This window comes from Sebastes umbrosus, chromosome 8 (genome assembly GCF_015220745.1).
Source record: "Sebastes umbrosus isolate fSebUmb1 chromosome 8, fSebUmb1.pri, whole genome shotgun sequence".
NCBI lineage: Eukaryota > Metazoa > Chordata > Actinopteri > Perciformes > Sebastidae > Sebastes > Sebastes umbrosus.
In genome coordinates, this window is record NC_051276.1 from 7,451,733 (window position 1) to 7,468,616 (window position 16,884).

Consider the following 16,884-nt stretch of genomic DNA (forward strand, 5'->3'; position numbering starts at 1 on the left):
ATTATTTAAATGAGCCACTCATCCTTGTTGAAAATGACTCATAGAGCTCAGTGTTTGTTGTTTGCAGGATATTCCACATTCTTCACGTGCAGATTTAACGTCTTACCATTCCGCCCTCCTACTTTAGAGGGGACAGTGGACAGGGGATGTTCAGGGGGAGATAAAAAGTCAACAGTAGATGTCACATAAAAGTGGTTTACATCATCTGAAAGCGGGGAACCTGAAGGTTAATTTGAGGTGCAGCACTGTGTCTATAAAAAATATGAATTAATAAATTAATTAATGAATTAAAATAAATTGCGAAAGGGCTTTGAACATCATGATATAAGTATACGATGGTAATTCCCATGCTATTATATCTCAGCAGTTGCAGCAATGTTTGGGTTGATACCTACTGTTACACAGATTTGATGCTAAATTTAACCTTTTTTTACTACTCAAGAATTGATCAAAATGATCAAAAATCACTCCAAAATACCACATTAAGACACCAAGACCATGAGGAACACCATAGAAAAAGCCATGCTGTGATTGGTTATCAAAAACTTTTGACATTTGGAGATTTCTGCAAGAATTGCATTTTTCAGCAATTGGATGGCGAGCACTTATGTTCTGGAAACTGCCCAGAAACCCCTGTATTATCAATAGAAAAGCCATCCATCCTCTGCATGCTCTAGGTCTCTAGTTTGTGGCTGTGAAGTTTCATGCGGCTGTAATTATCCTAGAGGTCACCAAAGGTCATTTCATACAGTGACGTCAAGTTTCAAAAAATGGTCTCACTAAAATTAAGTAACTACTATGGAGACTAACGTCATCACACATGAATGCAGTTAGGCTCATTGGATCCACAAGAGTCTCAGCTTTACAGTGATGCCAAATTTATGTAATTCCAAGACTGTTTAGGGACCCCAGTATGTAGAAATATTAAAATATACCATTTTAGTATAGGCTGAAATATCACATTCATACTGCATGCAAAAAACTGCATGGTTCTTGCCCCAGACTTCATGGGATTAGCATAAAATGGGCATGTCTGTAAAGGGGAGACTCGTGGGTAACCATAGAACCCATTTTCATTCAGATATCTTGAGGTCAGAGGTCAAGGGACCCCTTTGAAAATTGTTTTTCTCAACAAAATTTAGTGTAACTTTGTAGCGTTATTTAGCTTCCCCACAAGATAGCATGACATGGTTGGTATTAATGGATTTTTTAGGTGTTCTAGTGTCATATGATACCAGTATCTTCACTAACTGAGCCTGCTACAACCTCTGAAAGACAGAATAGCGACCGTGATACTTGTGCAAAGTGTTTTTTTTTATTTTTGTCTCCTCATTTGTTCCTCAGATATATTAAGTCATATTAGACCGCAGATAAAAACATTTTTCTTTTGTGAAAGGTAATCAAGCATGTGATAATAAGTAGGTTTTTTTCTGGTTTCTTGGTATTTCTTTGTTTAGGGTTTGCTCAATCCACAGATAATAACCTGGTGCACTGCTTAGTCTGGGTTACCATCCTGTAGGTACAGTAGGTGTTTCTCAACTACAACCTATAAGTAAGGCAATTATAGAGCAGCAGACATAACAACATATTTGCCAAAAATAATAAACAGACAGCACATGGGTGAATGTTAGGTGCTGTCAAACCGGCAACCTCCCCTCCGGTAAAGAGCGGATTCTTTCCTGCCACCCGACAGCAATTGTCTACAGTTGACAAGTTGAGGCCTGAATTAAGCACAGACAAAAACAGAAGACTTCAAACGCACATGGATCTCATTAGCTTACTATAAAACACTGTGCTCCTGGGCCCCGTGGTTATGTTTACCACAAATCCAGCAAATGGCGTCCTGATCAGTGACATGATGACAAGATGAGTTGATTGCTCCAAAGCTTTACTGTGGACTCCCATTCTGAAACAGCAGTGTTCTTGGCGACGCTTTATATTAAATTCCTTGTAATAAGCTTTAATTAATAGGTAATAAGGCCCGTATACATCCTTATAGGATACTTATTAACATTATTATGTGTTAATAAGACTATATGAGTTTTAATAATAGCATCATTAGATTATAAGGCGTTTATAAACACTTATAAGACACTTGTTATAAGAAACAGTTTAAAGACTGCTTAAGAACATTAATAAAAGCGTGAGTTTGTTATAACTGTTGATAATAGCATTACAACCTCATTTATTGAGTTTATAACTAACTTGTCATTACTAAACCTTTACTAAGCTTTTTTATGGCATTATTAGGATTAACTACATATTAATAGTTAACTATGCTTTTTGCAATAATGGATCTAAAGCAAGAACAAGGCATTGTTAGGGTTATACATCCTTTATTATGCACTTATTAACAGTTCAATTATATGCTTTTTGCAGCTACCGGATCTAAAGTGAGAACAAGGCCTTGTTAGGGTTAATACATCCTTTATTATGCACTTATTAACGGTTAAATATGCTTTTTGCAGCTACCGAATCAAAAGCAAGAACGATGCCTTGTTAGAGTTAATGCAAAATTATAAATTTAGTTTAAGAATCATCAGTAGAATCATCAGTTAACTCAGTCGTTAAGGTGTAAACCTCAAATTTGAGATTCTCACAAAGATACACAGTCGGAACACACACACACACACACACACACAAACACACACGCACACACACCTACACTCTTCTCATGTTTGTGGTTTGATGTCTGTGGGCAGATTAAAATGTCTGGATTCATGGATAATTAATGGCGTGTGAACCCACAACAGCTACTTTAACAGCTACTTTGTGGATAATTTAATGCCAAATGTACAGTAGAAAGCTTTAATGATCCATTTGACTCATCCCAATGCCATGGCCAACAGTAACACAAACAACATGATTAGGTTAAGCAGTCTTTACAGAATGTCTAATCCAGGAGGCAGAGGCAACAAAACCAAAGCAGTCCTGGAATTATTAAGCAGACATACTGTATCCCGAGCCAGAGAAAAGTCAAGTGAAACATATTTCCATACTTGTCTCTACTAGCCATGCACGTTATGATATTTTAACCCTTTTAAAGGCTTTTGGTTTTTATTTGATAGTATAGCGGATAGGACAGGAAACGGGGAAAGAGAGAGGGGGTGACATGCAGCACAGAGCCGTGGGTCGTCTTCAAACCCAGACCGCTGCAGTAAGGACTCAGCCTTGGTACATGTGCGCCCGCTCTACCAGGTGAGCTACCGGGGCATCCATGATGTTTTTTTACTAAACCTAACTCAGTGGTTTTGTTGCCCAAAACCTAACAAAGCTTAAAACTGCGACTGTAATCCGGTAGAAAATATTCTTCCCTCAAAATGTAATTGAGAATGCAGTTTAGTTGTATGGGAACGGAATTGTATAGGAGACAGAGTAATTACATGCATTACTAATTGAACAGGTCTGCTTTACTCTTATTCCTGGTGTCAGAGTGTCTGAAATGATGTGACTGTAACACGAAAAGACAACATAGCACAGCAACATAATAGTTATATCATAGAATCAAAGTACAAGTAAATCTATTTAGTTTTTTCTATTAAACACTGTTTCAGTACAGCTTCTCTACTCATACATAATTCAGCTCTATAATCAGTGTTTATTGTTTGTTTAGAGCTGATATAAGTAATCTGTACTCCCATCCAGCAGACCAACATGCGAGAACTAATACATCCAGCCATTGTCCCCACCACAGAGAATCAAAGAAGAGTTTTGCCCTCATTCTGTTCAAAGTATCCCAATTTTGCACAGAAAACCCAGCCTTGTCTCTACACTCATATGTATCCCATTTCTAAGACAGCACATTTTCGAACAGCTTAGTCATTGCCCTCAAACACAGAAACATTTGTGAATCCTTGAGGTAGATTAGTAGTTTTTCCCACAAAAAAGCATCCCACAAAATATGGTGAAATTGGACACATCTGGAGCCTGAAATTAAGACTATTTAGAAAAAGCTTTAGCTAAAAGCTGATACTGAAACGAAGGATACAATATTGTAGCTCTAATTCTATAGGTACAGGCGGAGCCCTGTATGGACTCTGTTGGTAATACTCTCCTTCAATCACACGCACGTGTTCGCCCACTGAGATTTGCAATCAGGACGTGCCTACCGAATACATGCATCACCACAGTATATAAGGCGGCATCCAGCGCTTCCTGGCACCCCGCGCCCTCTTCAGCGAGCAGCGCTGGAGCAGCACGTCCTCCTTGGTAGAGGGCTCTGCCTGTGCTTATAGAACTAGGGGTTACAATATCATAACCTTCGTTGTAATTAACATAGGCTCCACCCTCTACTGGACCACATCGACCTAACCACACTGATCCAGACTAAGGATTTGACAATGCAGCCCGCCTACTTTTTAATAACCTAGACCACCGCAGCGGAGCTCCGCCCTCCACCGCTCCTGAGAAGATAAATCCACCTCTTTGACCCCATGAACGGAGGAGGAAGGATGCAAAACTTGAAAAAATATTCCAGTCACAGCGTCCTGTCTATCCACTTTGTTAACACACAGGTGCGTCGCCACCAGCATTGGACGCTCGATGGGGTTCCACTAGTCACAAGGCGCTCGGCACCTGATTGGAGAAAAGCTTTCCTTGGTGGGCTGCTGCTCCCGGCTTTCAAACCGGAACCAACATGGCGGCTCGTTTGGAAACTTTCTTCTCTTATATCACAAAAACAGTTCACTGAAATGTATTTCTGAAAACATTTAGATCTCAACTTTATGCAAATGAGGAGCGGCCAATGTGACGCCCCGTCTATTGAATTGCATCGCAAAGCTACCAGAATGCATTGCACGGCTGCTTACATAGACAATGAATGGGAAGTGTGGAAAGGACGGGGGCTACCATTATGGTACATGTCCATTATGGAACATGTCCACAGGGTCCGTCCTGGCCCATAAGAGCCCATATGACTCCTTGCTGTGTAACCTTTACTGTACAGATCAGAGAGGCATACAAACCTGTGCAGAACTCTGAAATGAAAACTCCGGTTAAGCCTGAGGTGACAGCCACATCAAAGACTCTTGGCATGGCGTCTAGACTGAGAGGTTCTGTTGTGCATGTTGTTGTGTAGGACTCTTTCCATTTTAAAAACCCACAAGACTTTTGTAAGACCTCCGGATAAAATGTGAGATTCACCCTGCATGAGATAGATGTTGAGTTTACAGTTATATCTTTCATTGCTGTATCTTTCTTCAATCAAAGAGCCACAATAATACATTAAACATGATTATAGTAGTAGCCCTAACAGCTCATGAGTACCTCATAAATGTTTTTATTGCAAAGGCACACTCAGAAATTATACTCATTACGACTCCTTTTCACCAGCCAGGGCCTCAAATGAATGGTTGTAGCGACTATAGAAAGCAAGAATAACAGGGCCTGTATCATTAAGGGAGGAAGCTGCGATCATTAAACATTTTGATGTGATTACCACATATTTAGAGATTAGGCAATTAAAGCTATTATAACACCAAAAACGTATGAGAAAAAACACTTTTCAATCCATGTACTCATCCAACTAACTTGTCCTTGGCTACAGTCTATTTTGTCAGACACTTTACTCGTATTCAAAGGATGAGAGTGGCATTAAAGGGGAACTACGCCCATTTTCAGAATTCTTTTCATTTTCAAGATCCTCTAAACTGTCCAAAAATATAAGTAAACATGAAAAACTCTCCTAAATCCAAAAACTAGAGTCCTAAAACTCAAATTTGCGATGTCATCAAAAATGAATTGTGGAACTGCCCCATGGACAATGACTTGGGAAGGATGCTATAGGTGACACTGCGGCTCACTCCCTCTCACAGACACACTAAAATCATGAAGGTTTCAATTCCTCATAAATACTGCTGTAGTTGAGAAGGTGTGTCTAAGAATATGGACAGTAAACAACAGGAAGATGCTTCATTTTCTCAGAAAGGCCAATGAAAGAAATGCTGAATGAGGGATTGCATTGAGTTACAGAAGCTGGAACACATGGTAGATATTTCGAGAGATATTCAAAGATGGCAAATATTCCTACAAGCTCCAGAAACATTCTTAGCAGTGGCAGCCTTGAAGGAAAATCAGTCAAGCCCCAATGTTTAACAGTACCACAGTAGACGTCACTCATGATAAAGCCCAGTAATCATAATTGTTTCTTGATTTACAACAATTGATGTATTATGTACCCTGCAAAAACATGATAGATCAGATATCTTATAGTCCACACTTATCAGCCATGAAGCCACCAGCCAATCAAGCTGTTACTGTTCTTACTTGCCATTTTGCTATTTTAAGGTCAGTAAGTCCTCATTCATTCATATGTAAAGTGTGAGGTTGGTGAAACCTGTTAAACTTGACCCGATGAATTTGACATACATGAATCTACGGGACGTCCAAGGAGGCACCATGCCCTCCTATTTCCAGTTCTGGACTCCTTTCATGTCTTCCTGAAAGGAGCGGGTGAGCCACACGCACACACACACACACACACACACACACACACACACACACACACACACACCCACCCACGCACACCCACGCGCACACACACACACACACACACACACACACACACACACACACACTCTTATGTTTTTGGTTTGCATGTATGTGGGCAGATAGAAATGTCTGGATTGATGGAAATTGAATGACATGTGAACCCAAAACGAATATTAGCTTATTCAAAGTTAAACAAAGTCCCTTCACTCTGTGTCCCAAACAAGTGGGACTAAATAACGATGTTATATAACCTTTAGTTACAGTAATCGGGTGATGTAATTGAGATCAAAATATATTTTGCAAGGGAGAGTACAGCAGAGACACAAACAGCCAGATAAAACAAAAGGACAAATACTGTACATACAAAGGACACAAGCAGAGAAACAAAAACACACACAGCATCAGACAATCACAGATATGATTAAATAGATTCAAAGTTTAACGTTTAAAAATGAATTGCAAAGTAGTGGAGGTCTGTCTAAGTTCAGAATTTGCCCGAGGGGTAACCAGAGTTAAACAGGCCTGAGATCTGCTCTGGTGAGCAGGGGGTTTTAAATGTGAGAAGAGAAGTGATATTCTGAGGCAGCTCTGCTGGAGACCTTTTTAAATAAATAGGAAATTGAAAATGAGAAAAAGAATTGTAGCGTTTGTGACATCTCCAATAGTTTATGGACATTTTGAAAGCCTGAATTTGGATTTCATTATTTCATTTAGAAAATATTAAGCTTCTAAATAAAACAAATATGTTGTTCAAAATGCCACAAAGACACGCTCTGGAAAACAAAAATACTGTCTTTGTTTTTAAAGGGAGATGATTCACTTGATTCGTCAGTGGTGGAAAGCATATCAATTTGATGCTACTTTATACTTCTACTCAACTACATTTCAAATTGAAATATTGTTCTTTTTACACCACTATATTTTTGGTAGCTGTAGTTACTATTTACTCTGCAGATTCAGATTTTGACATGCAAACATAACTGTAGTTTAACTACCCGACAGTATATCAAATACATTCATTTCGCTCTATACGCAGTATACCTATACCTATACCTGCTCTGCAGGTGGCCACTTTGTAAGGCTAAAGATGCCAGAGAAAGCCAGGAAGCAATGGGGACATTTGGAGAAACACCTCCACTAATAACACCGTGGGTGTGAGACACAGTATCATAATTAGGTTTTTAGAATCACAGATTAAAAGTGAGTCATTTAAACTGACAACAGTAATCGTGAAGACACACTGACAGCCGGATGTCCCAGCATTCACTGTCAGACAACAAGCCACCCCTCTGAGAGTCCAGCAGCACAGAGCTGAAGAGATCAGGGTGAGGAGACTGTCTAGCCTTTAGCCTTTACCAAGCCACAGAAAATCTAAACAATACAATAATAGATAGATGCACATTTTTGTGACCCGGATTCAAAGTAGATGTAAAAAATGTGGGACAATATGAATACAGGAGCAAAACCCACTGTTGACGCTAGGAAAAAAAAATGGTATTCAGTCAAAAAAGAAAATAAATAATACAATAATGCAAACCAGCATTGCATGACTACTTCAAAAACTGTTATTACCACTAAAATGTAATGCTGTTTTGGTTGTGGTAGGCTGACACTGAGTTATTCCTTGTGTGATTTTCCAACCCGGTCTCACTCCCAACTCGTCAAATACCGCAGATTGGGCAGCGCCCCTCAGGATCGGATACTGACTCACAGATGCACCCTTTAGCGACGGTACGTGACAAACCGGGCTTTTAGCTAACTCCAATGTAAACCCACCCATGGCGTTATTCGAAGGTCGGAGCAAGTGTCGTAGTATTAATAGTGTGAGAGTCCACTAAGGGCTGGCTGGGGGAGAAATGTTAAAAGAAATGTTAAATGTTACTCCAGTTCACTCTCCCTGTGAATAACGTCATCTCGACATGCGTCATCAGAGCATCTCAGAAAGACGAAAACAAAACGGAGCAGGCTGATAGCGAGGAAGCGCCAGACAAGCGAGAGATTTTCAGGGTTGCGTTTGAGGTCTAGGGTGTGCAAACATTTTGGCTTTGGCAAAAAAAGGGAGTTGTCCTTGATAAATCGCTCGCTGTTCGCAGAATATGCAAAGGCCAGATGAAATACAACAGCAACACGACCAATATTTCCACACACCTACTGAGACCATGCACTTTATTTTTTGAGAATAAAGTGCATGTCAGCATTCACCCACTGACAGGATCTGATCTAAATACTCATTCACACAATGCTTTTGGGGTTAAGTTTCTTGCTCAAGGACACATCGAGATGTGACCAGAGCAGCCGGGGATCGAACCACCGACTTACCGATTGGTGGACGACCTGCTCTACCGTCTGAGCCACAGCCACCAATAAGAGCCTTCATGGACGACCTGACTGTCACTACTACATCTGTCCCGGGCAGCAGGTGGATACTCCAAGGCCTACAGAAGCTCATAAATATTTATGTTCATATATTCTTTTTTAACTAAGTTGTTAAGGTCATATTGAATATTGTTAAACGCTACACAGGCACTGTATTGTCGGGGTTGATGAATAAAAGGGTTAAGCTTTTAACATGCAAAACACATGATATTATAAAGTCTAGCATACTGTAGGTTCTCAGATATGTGATTTGCATAATACAACATCGCTGAATTCACCATTAACTATTCGCCTGAACAGTTTATGATATTGTGTATGGTATCATTGTCAAGGTTGGCCATTATTCAAACACACACACACACACACACACAATCAAACATAGAAGTAGACATCACCTCTTCTGTGTTACCATGTTTGGTTAAGGATATATGATGCAAAATACATAATTTGGTTATGGTGGAAAGTAATGCAGGAGGATAACCGCTCCACCTGTCTTAATCATTGCTAAGGTGCTGGAAACATCAATGAGTCCAAAAGATGATAGAAAAGACATCCACACACTTAGCGCTATGCAGTGTTTCACTTTTATTCTAAGCTTTCGGTCTGTCAGACCTTCATCAGAGCATACATGATTCAACAATGGACAGGCTGGTAGAAATAACCAACCCCATTGTAATCACTGGCAGTATGCAGTGCACCTGTGCACAACCTGCTGGTAGAAGAAGAGAACTGTGAGGCATACAAATAGATGCCATATTTGTTTTATAATACAAAAAGGGGTGGAACATAGTGGATATAGAAAAAAACATATATAATCATGAAGCACCTAATAGTAATATCATACATTTTCATCACATAGTAAATGGGGCTTTGAGAAGGATCAGGCTAAAGCCATCATAAATCAGATCAATCCCCAGATCTATAAGAAAAAACAAAACTCTCTTGGATGCTCTTTTCACCTACATGATTCTAATGTTTAATTTAAAGTGAGACTTAATTTGACACGTGAATTAACTGCAATTAAAAATATTACTGGATGAATTTTTTCTTGTCCCTCCCTAATACCTCCAGGTCGACAAGAGACAGGGTGGTTCTGACAAAACCAGGTGCCGAGGTGTGATTATGTCACGTATTACCCGGAAGGAGTCCATACCACAGCCAGCATGCAGACCTGTGTTACTGGTTCAGACAGGAAACCTCGCAGAGGGACCAGACATATGAGAACACTAACAACACTGCGGTTTAACTCAACAGCCAACATGAACAGACATTATAGGGTTTGAACATGTAAAACTGACAGACACATGTTAACAAATTAATGAATTCCTCTTAACCTGATTTGAAATCTTATACAGTCTCACTTAAAGGAAAGTCTTCCTCTTATTTCCCTGTGCTGCTGGTCTATGCAGCTCACCACAGCATCAGTGTGTGTGTGTGTGTGTGCAGCACATGTTGGCCCACTGCAGAGAAAAAACAGAGCATTTGGCAGGGCCTGAATGCAACAGAAACAATAAATCACCACCATCGCCATCTGGTGAGCAGCTAGGTGAGTCACAGCCTGCATGGTGTTCTCCTGCATCATTACCGCCCTCCAGTGGATCAGCCAGAGAAAAGAGCTGCAGTCAGTTGGCCTCTGCTGGATCGCTCAGCTCCAGCAGCAGGATCCCTCCTCAGTTCACTGAGCTCCCAGCCAGACAGCCTGAAAGAGTTGGGCCACGTCTCTGTGCTGGTGACTGGCAGCCTGCACCAGGTGGGGGAGGAATGCTGAAACATCTGAAACATTCACTCGACTCCTAGAGGATCAGAAATCATCATCACTGTTGATCACTGTAATCAGTCCAGGAACATATGTCTGTATGAGTTTATAGTGACTGTCTCCTTGTAAGGTTTTGTTCAAACTTGACATATTTTATGATTTTTTTTATTGTATTTTCTCCTCAGTGGTTATTTATAGTGGCCTTTTTGCACTACAGTTTATGATATTTCTATATTGCTATATGGAGACATGAGCTGTTAAACTCAACAGTCAGTATAGTAAGAGTAAAGTACCATTTGTTTTATTTCTCCTCTGTGTTATCAGTATCTCAATCTACTGTGTCCACATCACTTTCTGTGGGTCTATAATAACCCCAGTATTGTTTCTTAAATGGTTGTCTGTCTGTCAATAATAAATAAAGAAATAAAACAAAATGAAAAGATATTAAATATTAAACAAAATGACTGATAATTTAAAAAAAACTATACCGCCTGCTGCAAACTGTAATTCGGAGAAAACTTTGATTTCAATAGTGTGAATAAATAGTCAAACTTAATAATAAGAATACATTTCCAAAGAACAATTTGACTTCAATACGACAGTACACCACCTCAGAGTGTTCAGATTAGTTTGCTAGAATGATCACGCTGGTATGATCATATGCATCAAAGGGTTGAATCAAACAGTTACGTTATTTTAGAGAAAACATGGAATATTATATATATTTTTTGAGACATTATGTATGAGCCATATCGCCCAGCCCTAGTGTGATGACATCTGAGCAAAGCGAACAACGTTACCACGGTTTTGCACTTGGCGGCGCTCAAGTCTGTCCTTTATGACAATTACAACTCAGACTCCGAATGAATGTTAACTGTTTATTCTGCGACTGTAGCACGTTTCATAGCAGCATGGCTGACAACAAAAAAAACGGAGCATAAAGGTTACCCATAATCCCTTTGCGTTCCTAACTGCGGAAGTCAAATTAGCCTGAAATACACAACACAGTTGGTTGCAATCTGCAACCACGCCGCTAGATGCTGCTAAATCCTACACGCTGTACCTTTAAGTTAACTTTTATAAACTTCATTCTCATTTATGTTGTGTTGCATGTTAAACATGTCGCGTTCTCTTATGACAGATATATAACAACTACCATAAAAAGCCCTGTAATACAGTAAAATTGCTGCACCCAAACAACAAAAACATGTCTGTCTAGCCTGTCCTGCTCCCCTGCTGTGAATTCCTAGTAGTAATGTCAAAGCTAAGCTGACAGACGGACACAATCTTAAAAGCCAAATGGAATGCAATGTTGCTCTATTATATATTGCCTTCCAAATATTACTGGAGGATGTTTGCTTTGATACTTTCCATCTCTGTTCAAATCCCTTTCATTACTTGAGCATTTGAGTTGGCATACTTCAGACCAGGTTTTGGGTGATGAAGGGTTAAAGTAGGATGTTTTCGAAGGTCGCGGGTCCCACTGGGGGGGGCCACTGCAGGGAGCAGATGTCTTTCTGGCTTATTAGCCCCTCATCAAGATTACTGCAGGCAGGGGGACGGGACAACAGATTGAGGCCTGACAATCTCTTTATACCATACACAGAAAATATCATTAGAGAAAAGGTCAGCTGTTTTTCTGAGCTGCAGACATTCTCATGTTGAACTTGGAGATCTAGCTATACACCCGCCAAGTTTATTGGAAACAAAGCAGATAGTACAGTGTGTTGCAGACTGCTGTCGAGCGTGGATGACATCTTAATAAGAGCCCGAAGAGAACAAAGACCCTCACGTATAGACAGGTAGCGAGAAAAGGCCCCAGTTGGCGTGTAAATCACTTTATTGTGCTAATCAGGTATTAGAGACAGCCGGAGCAATTAGTGAAGTCACAATCTCAACAGAGATTTGTTTTACACAATCCACTGTCGGGCAACAACGTTTCTCCCTCAATGAGAAACCTCAGGGATTTGGTCATGTATCTTGTGCCTTTGCTCTTTAAGATGCTTGAACCGACCAGAATCCTCTTACAGGGACTCCCACTATCCACACTAATTCCCAGTGGAGGAGGTGGACCGCTGTGTTGGAGTTATCACCGCCTCTTATCATTCAGCTGTCAGACCGCTACAGTGAAACTCGCTTTCATTTAACCTGTATTTGCACAGGGAGGTTTTGGTGAGTAACATGCCTCTTATAAAGTGACATTCATACAGTTACCTGCAGTCACAGCGGCAGGTAATTTCTATTGGGAAAACTATGCAATAACTTCATTGTTATAAAGTGTAGTGCAAGCAACATGTCTTCACACATTAATGGTCTCTTCCGGGTTATGCTACAATACTTATTTTGGAAAAAAATGTGCTTTTGCATGTATTTTGTGAATCTTTAATGGGAATAATATTCAATAACTTCACTGTTATAAAGTAGTGCTAACATAAGAATTAGAATAGAAGTAGAATGGACATCCCCATTCAAATCAACATAGTAGGATGGTCAGACCATTTTTATGTGTACCGTTGCCATAGAGACCATTGTAGCGGGCGAACTTCCATATAAACCCGTTCGAATCTGGCTTGGGGATCTTCTGTGTGGAGTTTGCATGTTCTCCCCGTGTTAGCGTGGGTTTTCTTCTGGTTCTCCGGCTTCCTCCCACAATCCAAAGACATGCAGGTTAGGTTAATTGTTGACTGTAAATTGCCCGTAGGTGTGAATGTGAGGATGAATGGTCGTCTGTCTCAATGTGTCCTCCCTCTCACATTTCTGAGACCCCAGGACCTTTCTTGCAGTGCCACCATTTGTTCAAAGATTCCACTTGAACACAAGAAATATCAAACTTAATATGAAAAAAAACACAGAGATCAGAAAAATGTACTGATACTACTGAGCACATTCATGCTCTTCAGAAGATGGACCCTGGAGACTCACTGAGCTAATCATAGGACAAAATTTAAAGTCTGTCAATAACATATTATTTCAGGCAGTTAGATTCAACCATAGGCCAGTACGCAGGCTTTCTCATAATGATTTTTAGTCTCCAAGCCCAAGCCAAGACAGCCCTGATGACATCTCTTCTTGGTATCGCCACCCTTAGTGCAATCAATGTGCTGTTTGCTGTTTTGCAATTTTGGGTAGGTGGTGTTTTCATTGCCTATTTAGCCACAGTGGATGTCACTATACATCCTGTGTATTTTTCAGCATTCATAGTGATAAGGTGATATACGAAAACAAACCACTTTCTTTGCACCACATGATTTTTTTGGGGTCGGAAAAACTCTATGAACAACAAATAAAAACACTTTCATGAACTGTACAAAGGACGTTTATCACACTTATATTTACTACGACATCACTGGTGAATTTATTTTCAACCAAGCAACTTTTTCCAAATGCATCAAAAGAAACACTTACATTTAGTTTAATACAGAGCTGAGTGAGGAGTCGTGGACAAGTGAACATGGACGTGAGTAATGGTGGATTGGTTGTTAAATGGAGTTTGAATGCCTCCCCATCTGAGCTTTAGCAGCATTCTTTGTTGGCAGAGTTTAGAAGAGGGGGAGTGAGGGGTTGAAGTTAAGGGTCACAAGGCAATTGGAGCTCTTTTGAGATGCCATTGTTGAGGAGGGTCAGACAGGAATGGATGTTAAGATGTGCAGGGGAGGGAAACGTGTGTGCGTATGTGTGTGTGTGTGTGTGTGTGTGTACGCAGGGGAAAGAGAGAGAGAGAGAGAGAGAGAGGATGAGATGGAGTACCCACAGCAAATCCCCTGTCTGGAACTTTAGAAGGAACCACATAAACAACCCCGTCGCTCTTCTCTCAAGAGAAGGTGGGAAATGTTAGCTGAGATTTTTCTTGAAGAAAACACAGAATGAGAGGCATGACACCTTTTGAACTATTAACCTCTCATTCCAGGTGCTTTACATTGCTTAAAAACTTCAGAAATTAAGTTTGTCAGAGTGTTATTTGGACTTCAGCATACCGCTGTGGTCGGTGTGTTAATGGATGCAATGATTGACTGTCATAAACCTCTATTACCATTCAATAGCAAAATTAGCATTGGCTGCCCATTAGCAGACAGCTGCTGCTCCTCACACTGCTTGTAAAATACCACCAACAGTGTTTTCTCTTTATCTGCCTTGTACCAGTGGAAACTTGAACAGACAGAGATACAGACACAGGAGCAAGTGCATTGTTCATCTCAGGGATTATACACAGTTTAACAGAATGTGAATATATATGTATATATATATATATATATATATATATATATATCTCAACAGTTCATATACCCATTGTACAACACAGTTTTAGATGTTTGTGAAGTTGTTAATCTGTGAACTAAACCATCCTGTTGCACTCTCTGTGAATCTCTCTGTATTACCATACAGTACAGGTGTAAAAGAGGAGGGCGCGTGTTGGCATCCTGTTAGTAGCTGTATTTTTCCAGGCGTGAAGTTTATAATTGCCTGCGACTGTATTGTGTATTGTAAGCATGCTTATTTACCCATACAGACCACTTATAGCTTCCAGCAGATCCTCCAGACCACTGCTCCATATGGTACCATGGGTAAATAAGCTGCAAATACTGACTCGGAGGGACGGATTGGGGTGTTGTCTGTTACTTCGGACAGTATTTTTTTGATAGAGATGATGACCCCCCCTGTCGTGGTTTGTCTGCATCCTGGATGAAACTGGATTTATCTGTACAACTGCTCTGAAGGAATACACCTATGGGTTGAATTGTCACCTAGATGGTTAAGTGATGAGAACATGCACACCTAATTTATCCTCATGTCACCTGTAGATTATTAGATTATCCATATTAATTAATGATCTTAATAAAATTGTTTTACATAAGAAGAAAGTGAAGTCAACCTGGAAGATTTTATCACTTGTTTCTTAAAAAAAAAAATCTAATAATAGGCTACTCAGTATTGGATAACTGACATCAGAAAGAGAGTGTTTCATAATTATGATTATGGTCTAATAATTATGAGGCACTAGATCATATTGATGCCATTCTAAGCGTTACTTACTCTATTAGCTCATAATAATGATAATAATTAATATTTTTTTCCTCATAATATAGCAATATCATTATATGAGAGACTAATTACGATATTATATCTCTATGAGATAGCATTATGAAACTTTCCCCACAACTACGAGAATGATTAATTTATATTATTTTGATTCCCCAAATATCTTACAGACGTTTTACAACATTATTTCAGTTATCAAAAGTTCTTGAACTGTGAGATCAGTAAATAAAGTCATGGGTGTCTAGAAAAACTGGGAATTATATTACAAAATGTTACATAATTTGTGATATTTTGAGCATTAGTCTCCTGTGATATGTATGTTTAATATTCTGGTATTTAATCTCCCTACTTTTTGTTTAATCTGTGTTGTCAATTGTGCATAGGTTATGTTAATAAGGATTTTAGTAAAGCAATTTAAAAAAAAAAATCATTGGAAACCATTTTAATCAATGATTCAATGAAGCAACTTATTCTTGTGCTCCAATTAGGGAATATACCTTATCATTTTAACAAATAACTGTTCATTTAGCATCAACATAGTGCTACGTGAAAGTAAAATATTGTTCTCTTGTGGGTGATATTTAAGTATTATATTATGTGACAGTGACTATTCATTGAAGGGTAAAAAGAGAAAAGGGTCTCAGGTAGTGTTGGCTTGTTTAACTGTCGTAGGACAGAATTTTCCCTCAAATTCTTTAAAGCTAAAGTTGGAAACTTTGAGAAAATATGATAAAAAAAAAGTTATTTTTATAAAACGGTCACTATATCAAACTGTCAAACTTGAGAGCGCTGATCAAATGTGAAAAAATCAGAATGTTTTTTGACCCGGCCATATTGAGACCTCTTCAGGGAATACCAAGCACTGGTCACATGACTGGAGGACAGCCAATAGGAACGCTCTCTCTCTGAAATGACCTGTGATTGGTCAAAGTCTTCCATTACAGGCTAAATTTTTTAAAGCCTGAAAACAGAGCCGTGAGGAGGTACAGAAGTCTAGTTTTCTCTCAGAACACTTGAATTACAATATGCTGAAAGGTTATTATGGAATTTTAGCCCAATGATGCCAAAAATATACTGCCTACTGCCACTTTAAGAGATCTGGAATTCTGTTTACAATGGAAACATGTTCTCTATATATGCTGTGTCATGTAAGACTGATGACTAGTGGGGAGCCACAAATCTAATAAAGCAATTAGACTTTACAATTCAGGGAAAACATGACAGCA